This window comes from Schistocerca piceifrons, chromosome 2 (genome assembly GCF_021461385.2).
Source record: "Schistocerca piceifrons isolate TAMUIC-IGC-003096 chromosome 2, iqSchPice1.1, whole genome shotgun sequence".
Taxonomy (NCBI): domain Eukaryota; kingdom Metazoa; phylum Arthropoda; class Insecta; order Orthoptera; family Acrididae; genus Schistocerca; species Schistocerca piceifrons.
Window position 1 is genome coordinate 54,658,084 of NC_060139.1, and position 9,192 is coordinate 54,667,275.

General features: G+C 45.2%; 1 non-coding gene across 1 annotated transcript; it reads left to right on the forward strand.

Moving 5' to 3' along the window:
• Nucleotides 1-7,901: 7,901 nt before the first annotated feature.
• Trnas-cga lies at nucleotides 7,902-7,976 on the forward strand. The gene has a single exon. It is a non-coding gene; the product is annotated as a tRNA-Ser (tRNA).
• The last annotated feature ends 1,216 nt before the right edge of the window (nucleotides 7,977-9,192 follow it).

Below are 9,192 nucleotides of genomic sequence, written 5' to 3' on the forward strand. Positions count from 1 at the left end.
GTCCATCATTTTAGAGATGGTTGCGGGACTCGGCTGTTCGATGGAGGATGTCAAACAGTTTTCCCCCGTCTAGTTTCCTACCTTATTTTATTTGGCAAGCAGTTTCAGCCGAGGTAGATTCTTCCTACACGTCGGTCAGGGAGCTGAAGACGACGTAGTAAAACGCTGAAACTGGTTGCCAAATAAAATAAGGTTGGAAATTAGACGGCTGAAAGGTGTTTATAACTTGATGTCCTTTCTCAGTGGATTTCTTCTGGTGGGAATGATCTCCCCCCCCCCCCCCCCATTCGTCTCTACTCGGCTTAAACACACTGTCGGAAGAAGGTGCAACACCAAGAAGAAATTGTGCGACATGGCGCTAATACCGCCTATATGAGGATGCAGATCAAGTTTGCTTTAAATAGGTTGGTTTAAATACACGCTTGCTTTGAGATAGAACATGGTAAAAATGGAAATGTCGTGTGGCTAGGGCCTCCCGTCGGGTAGACCGTTCGCCTGGTGCAGGTCTTTCGATTTGACGCCACTTCGGCGACCTGCGTGTCGATGGGGATGAAATGATGATGAGTAGGACAACACAACACCCAGTCCCCGAGCGGAGAAAATTTCCGACCCAGCCGGGAATCGAACCCGGGCCCTTAGGATTGACAGTCTGTCACGCTGACCACTCAGCTACCGGGGCGGACTAGAACATGGTGAGCTGACGTTCGTCAAGAAATCCCTTAAGGCGACAAAGATTCCATTATCAATTCGTCACTGAGTTTGAACGAGATCGTGTAATAGAGCTACAGGTAGCTGGATGTTCCTTCTGCGTAACTACAGAATGACTTAGCAAGAGCCGGCCGCGCTGACCGAGCGGTTCTAGGCGCTCCAGTCCGGAATTGCGCAGCTGCTACGGTCGTAGGTTCGAATCCAGCCTCGGGCGTGGTTGTGTGTGACGTCCTTAAGTTGAAGTAGTTCTAAGTCTAGGGGACTGATGACCTCCGATGTTGAGTCCAATAGTGCTCAGAGCCATTTGAACCATTTGAACTTAGCAAGAATGTGTCCACTGTAGATGATTACTGGCAGAGTTGGTAACGGGTACGTACGTTCGCAAGCATACCAGGGCTCCAGAGGACATCGTGAGATCGTACCCCTACTGAGACGGGAGACCATCGCTTGCGGCGTCAGGGTGTGGTGCATCGTACTGCATCTGGAGCAACAATTTGAGGAGTAGTTGGCACCATAGTGACACAACGAACTGTTACAAATCGATTACTTGAAGAACAGCTCGAATCCAGACTCCCTGCAGCGTGCATTCCATTTACCCCAAACAACCACCATTTTTGAATTCGGTGGTTTCAAGTGAGAGCTCACTGGAGGGCAGGGTCGAGGCTGTTGTGTTTTCAGATTAAAGATCGTTCTGTCTCGCTGCCAGTGATGGTCGTGTGTTGGTTAGAAGACCACTTTAGAATCTGAAATCGACTTGTCTGCATGGTAGACACACCAGACTTACACCTGGAGTGATAGTATGGGGTGTGATTTCGTATGACTGAAAATCTGTACGTCAGTCTGGTGATTGGGCCTGTTGTGCTGCCATTCATGAACAGCATTCCAAGGGGTGTTTCCCAACAGGATAACGCTCGCCCACATGCAGCTGTTGTAACCCAACATCCTGGAGAGTATCGACATGTTGCTTTGCCCTGCTCGATCACGAGATCTGTCTCCAATCGAACACATATGAGACATCATCTGACGACAGTTCTAGCGCCATGTACGAACTCTCCCTGTATTGACCGACCAGGCTCAACAGGTACGTAGCTCCACCCCAAAAACTGACATCCGTTACCTGTACAACATAATACATGCTCATTTCCATGCTTGCATTCGCCATTCTGGGAGTAAGGTCGGCTGTTAATGTGCCAGCATTACATGTTTTCATTGTCATATCTCGAGCTTACAGCTTGCAATATCCATCACCTAAATATAGATAGATAGATAGATGTTCAGCTATCACAGGCGCTGCAGACCATGCGCTGCTTCCCCAAACTGCCTCCATTTCTTCCTGTTTTGTGCCCGGTTCCACCAGGTGTCTTCAATTCCCAGGGCTGCTAGGTCCTTCGCCAGGTCGTCCATCCAGCGCTGCCTTGGTCGTCCAATGGGGCGTTTGGTTTTTGGTTTCCCCGCTAGTGCCATCTTCGCCTGTCTTCCATCTGACATACGGGCTACTTGGCCCATCCATTGTATTCTTTTGCTCTTTATCCTCTGTAGGATAGTTGGTTGTCGCATCAGAAGGTAGATTTCCTCTTTTTTCCTCCTCCTCCATTCTCCGTTATCTAAAACTGGTCCCCATATCTTCCTCATTACTCTTCTTTCAAATATTAATAGTTTTTCCTTTTCTCGCTTAGTCATGCCCCATGCTTCTGAATCGTACATTACTGCTGGGCATATCACTGTGTCGTAGATTTTCATCTGAGTGTTCACTGAGATCGATTTAGAGCCTAGCGTCGTTCTGACGGAATGCATGCATCTCATTTCCACTGCTATTCTTTCATTGATGTCCATTTTTATGTTGTTGTCCGTGGTAAACCACGATCCCAAGTATCTGAACTGGTCTACTCTCTTGAACCTCTTGCCATCTATCTCGAGAAACTCTATCTGCTCTTGTCTTCTTCCTAATTGCATGAACTCTGTTCCCGTTATCTAAAACTGGTCCCCATATCTTCCCCATTACTCGTCTTTCAAATATTAATAGTTTCTCCCTTTCTCGCTTAGTCTTGCTCCATGTTTCTGAACCGTACATTACTGCTGGCCATATTACCGTGTTGTAGATTTTCATCTTCGTGTTCACTGAGACCGATTTAGAGCCAAGCGTCTCTCTGAGGGTATGCATGCATTTCGTTCCCTCTGCTATTCTTTCCTTGATGTCCATTTTTATGTTGTTGTCCGTGGTAAACCACGATCCCAAGTATTTGAACTGGTCTACTCTCTTGAACCTCTTGCCATCTATCTCGAGAAACTCTATCTGCTCTTGTCTTCTTCCTAATTGCATGAACTCTGTTTTGTCTCCATTCACTTTGAGCCCTACCTTCTGTGCATAATTGTCCATTTTCTGGTACATTTCTTTCAACTTGTGCTTTGATTCACTTAATAGTACTATGTCATCTGCATATGCGAGACAATTGAAGTTACCGTCCATCTGTACTCCAGCTCACTCCTGTTGCGTACACTCTTTCTTTACTTTCTCTAAGATGGCATTGAACACAACACATGAGAGAGCATCCCCTTGTCTGAGGCCTGTCTTAATCACGAATGTTTCTGATGTGGCTCCTCACTTAAATATACCTAGACAAGTGTATTCCCGAAATTTTATTACTCTAGTTAACTAGTGAAATTCGGTGGCAGGAGGAACAAGACTTTTGGTGAGGTGAAGGGTTATAAATACAAAATCAAATAGGGGTAATGCTGGAGTAGGTTTAATAATGAATAAAAAAACAGGAGTGCGGGTAAGCTACTGCAAACAGCATAGTGAACGCATTATTGTGGCCAAGACAAACACAAATCCCATGCCTACTACAGTAGTACAAGTTTATATGCCAACTAGCTCTGCAGATGATGAAGAAATTGATGAAATGTGTGATGAGATAAAAGAAATTGTTCAGGCAGTGAAGGAAGATGAAAACTCAATAGTTATGGGTGACTGGAATTTGAGAGTAGGAAAAGGGAGAGTAGGTGAATATGGATTGGGAGTAAGAAATGAAAGAAGAAGTCGTCTGGTAGAATTTTACACAGAGCATAACTTAATCATAGCTAACACTTGCTTCAAGAAACATAAAAGAAGGTTGTATACATGGAAGAATTCTGGAGATACTAGAGGGTATCACACAGATTATATAATGGTAAGACAGAGATTTAGGAACCAGGTTTTAAATTGTAAGACATTTCCAGGGGCACATGTGGACTCTGACCACAATCTACTGGTTATGAACTGTAGATTAAAACTGAAGAACCTGCAAAAAGGTGGGAATTTAAGGAGATGGGACCTAGATAAACTGACTAAACCAGAGGTTGTACAGAGTTTCAGGGAGAGCATATGGGAAGAACTGACAGGAATGGGGGAAAGAAATACAGTAGAAGAAGTATGGGTAGCTCTGAGGGATGAAGTAGTGAAGGCAGCAGAGGACCAAGTAGGTAAAAAGACGAGGGCTAGTTGTAACCCTTGGGTGACAGAAGAAATATTAAATTTAATTGATGAAAGGAGAAAATATAAAAATGCAGTAAATGAAGCAGGCAAAAATGAATACAAACGTCTCAAAAATGAGATCGACAGGAAGTGCAAAATGGCTAAGCAGGGATGGCTAGAGGACAAATGTAAGGATGTAGAGGCTTATCTCACTAGGGGCAAGATAGATACTGCCTACAGCAAAATTAAAGAGACCTTTGGAGAAAAGAGAGCCACTTGTATGAATATCAAGAGCTCAGATGGAAACCCAGTTCTAAGCAAAGAAGGGAAAGCAGAAGGTGGAAGGAGTATATACAGGGTCTATACAAGGGTGATGTGCTTGAGGACAATATTATGGAAATGGAAGAGGATGTAGATGAAGATGAAATGGGAGATACAATAATGCGTGAAGAGATTGACAGAGCACTGAAAGACCTGAGTCGGAACAGGGCCCCGGGAGTAGACAACATTCCATTAGAACTACTGACGGCCTTGGGAGAGCTAGTCCTGACAAAACTCTACCATCTGGTGAGCAATATGTATGAGACAGGCGAAATACCCTCAGACTTCAAGAAGAATATAATAATTTCAATCCCAAAGAAAGCAGGTGTTGACAGATGTGAAAATTACCGAACTATCAGTTTAATTAGTCACAGCTGCAAAATACTAATGCGGATTCTTTACAGACGAATGGAAAAACTGATGGAAGCCGACCTCGGGGAAGATCAGTTTGGATTCCGTAGAAATGTTGGAACACGTGAGGCAATACTGACCTTACGACTTATCTTAGAAGAAAGATTAAGGAAAGGCAAAACTACGTTTCTAGCATTTGTAGACTTAGAGAAAGCTTTTAACAATGTTGACTGGAATACTCTCTGTCAAATTTTAAAGGTTGCAGCGGTAAAATACAGGGAGCGAAAGGCTATTTACAATTTGTACAGAAACCAGATGGCAGTTATAAGAGTCGAGGGGCATGAAAGGGAAGCAGTGATTGGGAAGGAAGTGAGACAGGGTTGTAGCCCCTCCCCGATGTTATTCAATCTGTATATTGAGCAAACAGTAAAGGAAACAAAAGAAAAATTCGGAGTACGTATTAAAATCCATGGAGAAGAAATAGAAACTTTGAGGTTCGCCGATGACATCGTAATTCTGTCAGAGACAGCAAGGGACTTGGAAGAGCAGTTGAACAGAATGGACAGTGTCTTAAAAGGAGGGTATAAGATGAACATCAACAAAATCAAAACGAGGATGATGGAATGTAGTCGAATTAAGTCGGGTGATACTGAGGGAATTAGATTAGGAAATGAGACACTTAAAGTAGTAAAGGAGTTTTGCTATTTAGGGAGTAAAATAACCGATGATGGTCGAAGTAGAGAGGATATAAAATGTAGATTGGCAATGGCAAGGAAAGCGTTTGAAGAAGAGAAATTTTTTAACATCGAGTATAGATTTAAGTGTCAGGAAGTTGTTTCTGAAAGTATTTGTATGGAGTGTAGCCATGTATGGAATTGTAACATGGACGATAAATAGTTTGGACAAGAAGAGAATAGAAGCTTTCTAAATGTGGTGCTACAGAAGAATGCTGAAGATTAGATGGGTAGATCACATAACTAATGAGGAGGTGTTGAATAGGATTGGGGAGAAGAGGAAGTTGTGGCACAACTTGACTAGAAGAAGGGATCGGTTGGTAGGACATGTTCTGAGGCATCAAGGGATCACCAATTTAGTATTGGAGGGCAGCGTGGAGGGTAAAAATCGTAGAGGGAGACCAAGAGATGAATACACTAAGCAGATTCAAAAGGATGTAGGTTGCAGTAGGTACTGGGAGATGAAGAAGCTTGCACAGGATAGAGTAGCATGGAGAGCTGCATCAAACGAGGCTCGGGACTGAAGACCACAACAACAACAACAACCTTCCTTACCCCACGACGTGTCCGCGGTACCACCAGAGCCGTGTGCAGTGGTCGTAATGTTTTGGCTCGCTGGTGTACCCTCTCCTTGTGCGGCCACCCCCTCTGTGTATTCTTCCCCCCAAGCGCCTGGCGCTGCTCTTCAGCCAGAGAGCGTTTTAAGCCTCTTCTCGAAGTCGGCATCCCACAGAATAAATTTCGCATTCTGACCTATACACCCACCGCAACTGTGCGCTTCGTCTTCCCGCCGCCTACAAGGTAATTGGAATTCTTCTGGCTGACAGAAATTAAATCTGACGGAAGTAATTCGGGCCGCGGTTGTCACAATGGGAGGATAAATCTCTAAATGGCGCAGCATTAGCGTGCGAACTACGTAATTAAAGAGGGGACGGCGGCGGCGCCGCAGCCACTGCTGGAGCAGTCGGCGGCCGCGGCGCCGGGCCGAGAGCATTCCCGTGTAGCGCGCGGCCGCCCCCGCCGCCTCCGTCCGCTACTCTCGTCTGTTCCAGCGCCGGCCGGCGCGCCGCTGTTAACTCGCGCCGCAATCTGTCCGCCCGCAAACAGCACCAACAGCGCCAAACAAGGCCGCCCTATTACTTCCTTCAGGCTGGGGGACCTCTCAGTGCGAAGAGTTACAGACCTAGCTGCTCACAACTCCGTGTCCACTACTTTTGTTACGTCTGTTTATGAGCTCGCTACTCGTATACATCCACGTAATTTTGTTTGCGGCAGTTTTTCTTCATTCAGATGTTTTCTCCTGTCCAGTGCAGTCGCACCATTTCGGAATACTATGATTAATGCCATCCATTAGTGGATTGTTACACCATGCACAATCCAATGTACAGAAAATTTTGTGGAGATGTTCATCACATGTTGTTGTTGTTGTGGTCTTCAGTCTTGAGACTGGTTTGATGCAGCTCTCCATGCTACTCTATCCAGCGCAAGCTTCTTCATCTCCCAGTACCTACTGCAACCTACATCCTTCTGAATCTGCTTGATGTATTCATTTCTTGGTCTCCCTCTACGATTTTTACCCTCCACGCTGCCCTCCAATACTAAATTGGTGATCCCTTGATGCCTCAGAACATGTCCTACCAACCGATCCCTTCTTCTAGTCAAGTTGTGCCACAAACTTCTCTTCTTCCCAATCCTATTCAACACCTCCTCATTAGTTATGTGATCTACCCATCTAATCTTCAGCATTCTCCTGTAGCACCACATCTAGAAAGCTTCTATTCTCTTCTTGTCCAAACTATTTATCGTCCATGTTTCACTTCCATACATGGCTACACTCCATACAAATATTTTCAAAACGACTTCCTGACACTTAAATCTATACTCGATGTTAACAAATTTCTCTTCTTCAGAAACGCTTTCCTTGCCATTGCCAGTCTACATTTTATATCCTCTCTACATCGACCTTCATCAGTTATATTGCTCCCCAAATAGCAAAACTCCTTACTTTAAGTGTCTCATTTCCTAATCTAATACCCTCAACATCACCCGACTTAATTCGGCTACATTCCATTATCCTCGTTCATCACATAATGGGCATAATATGATTAAAGTTACATTTCATTCGGAACGGATGTCTTTTATCATCAGTATGAGGTGTGGCAACCACAGTCACGTGTATGCTATAGGAGCCATGGAAGACAACAGCGTTCAGATATGAAACTTCCTGGCAGTTTAAAACTGTGTGCCGGACCTTCGCAGGAGAGTTTCTGTAAAGTTTGGAAGGTAGGAGACGAGGTACTGGCGGAGGTAAAGCTGTGAGTACCGGGCGTGAGTCGTGCTTGGGTAGCTCAGTTGGTAGAGCGCTTGCCCGCGAAAGGCAAAGGTCCCGAGTTCGAGTCTCGGTCCGGCACACAGTTTTAATGTGCCAGGAAGTTTCATATCAGCACACACTCCGCTGCAGAGTGAAAATCTCATTCTGGACTCAAACATTGGGGTCACACTCGTCTGGTGTGAGACATTCCCGGAGGATCCACTGGGAGCCGAACCGCACAATAGCCCTGGGTTCGGCGTGGGGCGGCGGTGGGGTGAGTGGACTGCTGTGGCCTGTTGTGGGGTTGTGAACCACTGAGGGCTACGGCGGGGACGAAGTCTCTCCGTCGTTTCTAGATCCCCAGTTCCATACAATACAACACAAGACAAGAGAAATTAGAATGTGCACAGCGAGACCGCGCGGTGTTGAAGAGTGGAAAGGTAGGGCAACAGGGTGAATGGCAGAGTAGACATATTGATGTAAATGTGTGCGTATCCATCAGCAGACTCCGGAGCTGCTGTAGTTCGCACCGCTGGTAGATTGGCCCCACAGCTCTCTGAGGACATGGTGACACCTTAATACAAGGTTCCCACACCTTACTCGTCTTCTCCTCGAATGTCATCACAGGAGGTAAAAGTTTGAAGCACAAACTAGAAATGGTTTTACAGACAAAAGAAGGCTGTGGATTTTCAGTACATGTGAGATCCGACAGGAGGACTTTGTGACATGCCTACTCAACCACCTCAAAACACGTAATGCCGGTGGTACACACAGGCTTTGGCTACAATAGGGCCTGCAGTGGGCATCACTTGGGACTGCATGGCGACTATGCGCGATGTCACGATAACGACTCTCAACAGCTGCTGGAACGTCAGCACTAATTTGGCCTCTTCTGAAAGAGAAGCTCATTCTTCCGCTGAACAGAGAAGACATAGACCGCTGATTATTGCATCGCTGATTGAAATGAATGCCGGAATGTGTCACTGTTCAGTGGTACTCTAAATAAAGTTGGGTACTACCGGAAACCAATGCATTTATTAAATAAAAAGCACCAGAAACGGAAATTTGTTCACAATATGCTTAAACAATGTGAATTAGTTAGAGTTTGCTAAGCTCTAACCGTTATCCGAACATTTTACCGCAACAGCCAGTCGTTCTGCGAAAATTTTTGCTGCATATAGTTATGCGTCAAATTACCAACAAATCATCTTGAAATGCATCCCGATCAACAGTACCAACATATGGCGAACTTAAATATCATGCTGATTCGTGTCGCTTCATGACTGTCCTCGATCGTTAAGTTCATTCTTCCAGTT